Below are 6314 nucleotides of genomic sequence, written 5' to 3'. Positions count from 1 at the left end.
TGTATAGAGCTTTTCAGCTCCCCAGGGGCATACGGTTGGGAGCTTTGACTGGCGGGGTCACTTTAAGAATAAATAAATGGGGGGTGGCATCAAATCATCCTGATCTACAGGGATTGGCCAGTGATCACATGGTAGGGGGGCTATAGAGCTCCCTATAAGATAGTAATGCCCTTCGTCCTCTTTGGGCCCTGCAGCTTGGCGTCTTTCCCTCCCCCACTCCCTCTCTTGATTTGACTCCTTAATGACACGACCAATTTCGTTTTTTTATTTTCATTTATTACTATTTTTGAGGTGAAATTAGCAAAAAAAAAAAAAAAACAAATGCCCCATTTTCTGGGGGATTTCGTTTTTACGGCGTCTATCGTGCGGTAATAACTACATGTTCACTTTATTCTACGGATTAATACGATTACGGTGATATCGACTTTATATTTTTTCATGTTTTACCACTTTGTAAAACTATTTGTTAAAAAAATTTGTTTTGTGTCACCAAAATCTGAGAGCCATAACTTTTTTATGTTTCCGTTGATTGAGCGATGTGAGGGCTTATTTTTTGCGAGGCGAGCTTTTGTTGTTACAATTTTGGGGTGCGACTTTTTGACTAGTTTTTATTCTACTTTTTGGGGAAACTAACGTGTTCAGCGAGTGGGTTAGATAACATCAGATTGTAATAGTTCGGACTTTTGCAAACGCGGCGATATCAGTTATGCTAACTTATATGTTGTTTAACATTACTCTACAGAAAAAATGGGAAGAGGGAATTTTTTAGAAATGTAAATATTATTTTTGGGGATATTTGTAAAAAACTTTATTTTACTTATTTTTTAAATATCCTTTTTATTGTCAGTTTTCACATTTTCTTACAAACATTCCACGTAAAAGTTACATCATGAGTGCGCAGCTGTCATGGGATTAACTTTGAATTAAATTCAACATAACATAACATATAAACATATAAACATGGCATAAGTGTCGATCTTCATATGGACCGAAAACATGACTTCCCCCAACCCCGACACGACTTAGGTCATCAATGAGTTTCTACTTATCATTTATCCCCCAACTAGTTCAAAGTTGCAACCCCCCTAAAGTGCCTGCCAAGAGCTGCGTATAATACCACTTTGTGTGCTGGAAAGGCTTAACAATTTCCGCTATTTCGGCTGCTGTACACTGCGATTCTTTGAATATTTGCCACTTATCAAATAGCTTCTTGGTTCCCGTTTCCTTCCGCCTTTCCACCTCCACCCTCTCAAGAACTAATAACTGTTTTAGCCGTGACACAATCAGTTCTAACCCCGGCGTGTCTGCCTCCAACCATTTACTCAGCAGGCATCTCAAGGCTACCAGTAAAATCGTGTGCACCAGCACTGGACGTGATCTCACTCCTCGAGCACCCTCTTCCTCCGGCGGCCGCGCCTGATGGAATAGTAGCGCTTGAGGCGTCATTGGGAGGTTCGCTTTCCAATGATCCTCAATATATTTTTGTACCATCCCCCAAAATCGTATCGTATGTACGCCCCCCAACACTCCATGCCACAAATTCGTCAGTGGTGTATTGCACTTGGGACAGGAAGGATTGTGAAGGCAAAATATTAAAGCCATATATAGCTGCATGCATCAACTTAAAATAGGTTTCCCTCCAGCTCTCATTTATAACACTCTTCCGTACCATCTCCCAACCCCCCAGTATGATCTCTCCTATACCTGGATCTTGGGTCCACCGTTCCCAGTTTTTGAAACTAATCCTTGATTACGGACGAACAAAACCATCTCTCAGTGCTCTATACAACCCTGAAATGGTCGCTCGCCCAGTTGTTGGACCTATGACCTCATCTAAAGTGTGCGAGGTAGCTTCCATACTCAAATCCCTGAGCCTGGAGGTGTGAAAATGCTCGTACCTGAAGTATTTGTAAAAAATTGACCCTACCTGCTATGGGTCTGAGTTTAGTGGTGATTTCCTCCCCAGTTAACCACCTCCTTTCCTCTATGTGCATAAGATCCCCTGCGTTGTGAATTCCTACCCTCCCCCATGAGGCAAATCCGTCCCCCTTGCCTACTCCCGGTAAAAATTCCGGGTGTCCGCTCAACGCCATATATTTCGATACCAGGTGAGGTAACCCAAACTGCTTACGTACCACTTTCCAAGCTAGGACTGTATCTCTCAATACAATGGAGGTTTTGAGACGGCACGGAAGAGAAGCAACTCTACAATGTAACAAAGCTTTCAGGTTCCAGGGTGAGGCATACTCCCCCTCCAGATCTAAGTTGGAATAATTACTAGTTTCGTGAAGCCAATCTACTACATGACGAAAGAGACAGGCCACGTTATAACCCCTGACATTCAGAAAGTTCACACCCCCTTCTTGTTTGCCCATCATAAGCTTGGTAAGTGCTATGCGAGGCCTTTTTCCTGCCCATATAAATTTAGTGAATGAGGCCAAAAGTTTAGAGACATCCACATGCTTCAATAAGAGAGGGATTGTTTGAAAGGGGTATAGCAATCTGGGGAAACTAACCATCTTAATCAGGTGGCACCTTCCCAGGAGAGACAACGGCAATTGGCCCCATCTAGTGAGTTCCGCTTGTATTTTTTTAATTAACGGGGGATAATTTAGGCCATACAGGGTGTCCGGCACCCTCCCTATTCTGATACCCAGATAAGTAATGCAATGTTCAACCGGGGATATCCCACACCCCAAGGATTGCCAAAAGGTCTTAGGCAATGGCCTGCCCAACTCCAGCAGTTCGCTTTTAGCTAGGTTGACTTTATATCCCGAGCATTGCCCAAATTCCTGCAAAAATTGAAAAACTGTCCTTAAATGCTCTTGAGGATTTGACATAAAAAGTATAACGTCATCAGCGAACAGGGCTAACTTCACTGCCCGAGACCCTACTTGAATGCCTCTGAACATATCCGATTTCTCCAGAAATCTAGCCATAGGTCCCAATGCGAGATTGAATAACAGGGGCGACAGGGGACAACCCTGTCGTGTTCCTTTATGTAATTGGAAGGGATCCGACAGGAACCCTGAGGAGTGAACCCGTGCCTGCGGGTTATTGTGGACACCCTTCAGGAAGACCCGGAAGTCTCCCTGAACGTTCATTTTGTCCAGCACCATCCCCAGCCATTCCCATTGTATGTTATCAAAGGCTTTCTCTGCGTCTAACGCTAATAGTGCCGGCTGGTACCTGGCTGGGGATCGTGCCCGACTGTTTCTAGCACCGTCAACACTTTGCGTAGATTCGTCAATGCTGCCCTGCCCTTTACAAATCCTACTTGTGATTTTCCCACCAGTGTGGGTAGATAAATAGCCAGCCGATTGGTCAAAATTTTTGTGAGCAATTTCTGATCTTGGTCTATCAGTGAAATGGGACGGTACGACCCCGGGTCAAGAGGATTCTTCCCCTTCTTGGGTAACACCTTTATATGCGCTACTTTGGCCTCTGCTGGTAAAGCACCCGTCCTTAGTAAAATATTATAGTATGCCACCAAGGTAGGGCTGATTTCTTCTCTCAGAGATTTAAAAAACTCTCCTGTGAATCCATCCGGACCCGGGGCCTTTCCGTTAGATAAGGTCTTAATGGCGCTCCGAACTTCCTCTAATGTAATCTCTGCGCTCAAGTGACCGTTCTGCTCCTGAGTGAGCCCTGGCAGCTTCACCTTCTCCAAAAATTCCCTCCCTTTTTGGAGATCTATGGGAGTTTCTGAGTAAAGGGCTTGGTAGTATTTACTTAATATGGTGTTGATTTTTTTGGGGTCTGAGGTAGAAGTTCCATTAGATTCGTTAAGTGTGGAAATGTGTGACGGTGCATACCTCCCCTTCGCTAATCGCGCTAATAATTTGCCCGCTTTATTGCCGAAACGCATTAGATCGGCATCAAATTGGGACCGGTAAATACTCTCTCTTTTGTCTAACCACTGATCAAACTGTCGCTTGGCTTCCCTCCATTTCTCCCCCAATGGCGGTGATGGAGAGTGTAGAAATGCTGTGTATGCACGCCGTAATCTGTCGCTCGCTGCCTTGTATCCTTCGGTCGTCTTGCGTTTAAGATTAGACATAAATTGCATAACTTTCCCCCTTATTACCACTTTAGCTGTACGCCAATACAATGATGGTTCTGAACGATGCGATACATTATCCCCATCAAATTCCATCCACCACCCCTTAAGGTTCTGTATAAAGCCCTCATCCTTTGCCAGAAAGGCGGGAAACCTCCAGATAAAATCCGTTCCTCTAGCTACTGTGTCGGCCAAGGTAATGGTAACCTGGGCATGGTCCGAAATAACTAGATCTTCAATCGCCGCTTCACGTAATCGTCGCGATAATGCGTCATTAACTAGCAAGTAATCAATACGCGACCATGACTGATGAACATGGGAGAAATGTGTATATTCCCGCGCATCTGGGTGTAGACTCCTCCACGCATCTATTAGGGCCGTGTGTCTTAAAAAGTCGGGCAAGATCTTATCTCTATTTCTCTGCGAACTAGTCCCTGCGCTCCTATCTGCCTTTGAAGACCTCACAGTGTTAAGGTCTCCCCCCAGAATCAAAAACCTAGTGCGATCCTGCTGGAGTTGGGTTTCCAAATGACCAAAAAAACCTGTGTTAACCGTATTTGGGCCATACAAATTATGAATACTGATAGTTTCCCCTGCATGTTCCATCACTAGATGGATCCAACGGCCCTCGTCATCCCGTTCCTGGGACACCAGCGTAAACGCTAAATTTTTATGTACCAAAATTATAACTCCCGCCTTACCCTCCCTTGCCGACGAGCCAAAAACCTGACCCACCCAGAATTTTTGCAAATACTTAAACTCTGGCTCGGTAAGGTGAGTTTCCTGTAATAGGGCCACATCTGGGTGCAATCGTTTCATGTGTCGCAAAAGTTTGGTCCGTTTCTGTGGGGATCTCAGCCCTTTAACGTTCCAAGAGACTATTTTCATGTTATTGGGCCGTGCATAAAATGAGCTAAAGTGCCTAAAAGTCGTGATAGGTTCGGGGAGTCAGATCCGCCTTTTTCCAAGAGCCATGTATAAACATTAATAACATAACCAAAACCCGGCTTATAAACCAGAACCAAACTCCATGTCAAGGCCATCCGGCCCTTATCTAACAAAACCATAAAATCACCTACGGCAAGGGTTATCAGCCCCTTAATACCCACTGGTGTAAGTGACTTCACTTTTTTCTGTTGTGTCAAATCACGCCCCTCCCTCCCCCTCCCCCCCAGACCTGCATATATGTCTCCTTCAATGAGGAAGCAGCACCTGCCCTTACCACCTCTTACCCCTTTGTCACCTGTGCACACATTTATACATTCTCATATCGTCGGTTTAACACCCTAGAGTCCGTTTGGATTATATCCTCACATATCCACATAAATCTTGTTTCGCCTCTAGGTTTCCATGCCTCCTTTTCCCAGATCTCCTACCGCAACTTCCCCCAGTATGCCATCTGTGGCAGATATAACTAATCCCTTGCGTGGGGGAGGCATTGTCTCATTCCCGGTCGATCCCGCCCACAAGGAAAAATCTCAGAACCTGATCTAACTCACTCACTAATCTCCTGTAGCGAGAATGCAGGGAAATATCAAAAATGCATAAATTTCAACATTGTAACATTATAACATTAGGTCAGCTGTTGACCGGTACAGAGTGCCGTATAAAACCGCCAAATATCGCCCTCAAAACGTTCAAATTATCTGCAAACTTATCTGTAGCCGGTCGGAATCTGCAATTGGTCTACAGCGTCCACAAAATCATCATCACATCAGCTTAAATAAAATGGTGCTGAAAAGAACTTCGTCCGTCAATCAGGAGACGTAGATCGGGTGCGGTCCCGCATTCGACTCTGCGGCTTCGGAGAGTCCCCTCAATTTCCGGCTCGACCCCCCCGGGATCTTCCTGGTGTGGGCATTAAAGCTTCTGCCCAGGTTCGCTCCATATTTTGTCGGTTCCGTTTGGCTTCTCTTGACTTGCGATTTGGACTGTATGCTGGACTGTGACGCTCCTCTTCTTGCTGGGGTCTGTGCCTGCAAAGCTCTGTAAGTGCGTCCACCGCTTCCTGTGGCGTGGTGAAAACCTTGTTCCGCCCGTTCTCTTGAAACACCCGTAAGATGGCTGGGTACTGCAGGTTAAAGCGTATTTTAGCTTGGAACAGCGCGGTGCAGATCTTGCTGAAAGCCTGCCTTCGTTTTGCAACCTCCGCAGAGAAATCCTCAAAAAGTAGCACTTTCATGCCCATTATTTCCAAAGGACGCGATCTGCTGCGGAAAGCTTTCATGAGTGCCACCTTGTCATTGTAATCCAA

Source organism: Rhinoderma darwinii, chromosome 10 (assembly GCF_050947455.1).
Source record: "Rhinoderma darwinii isolate aRhiDar2 chromosome 10, aRhiDar2.hap1, whole genome shotgun sequence".
NCBI lineage: Eukaryota > Metazoa > Chordata > Amphibia > Anura > Rhinodermatidae > Rhinoderma > Rhinoderma darwinii.
This window is presented reverse-complemented; position numbering follows the sequence as displayed.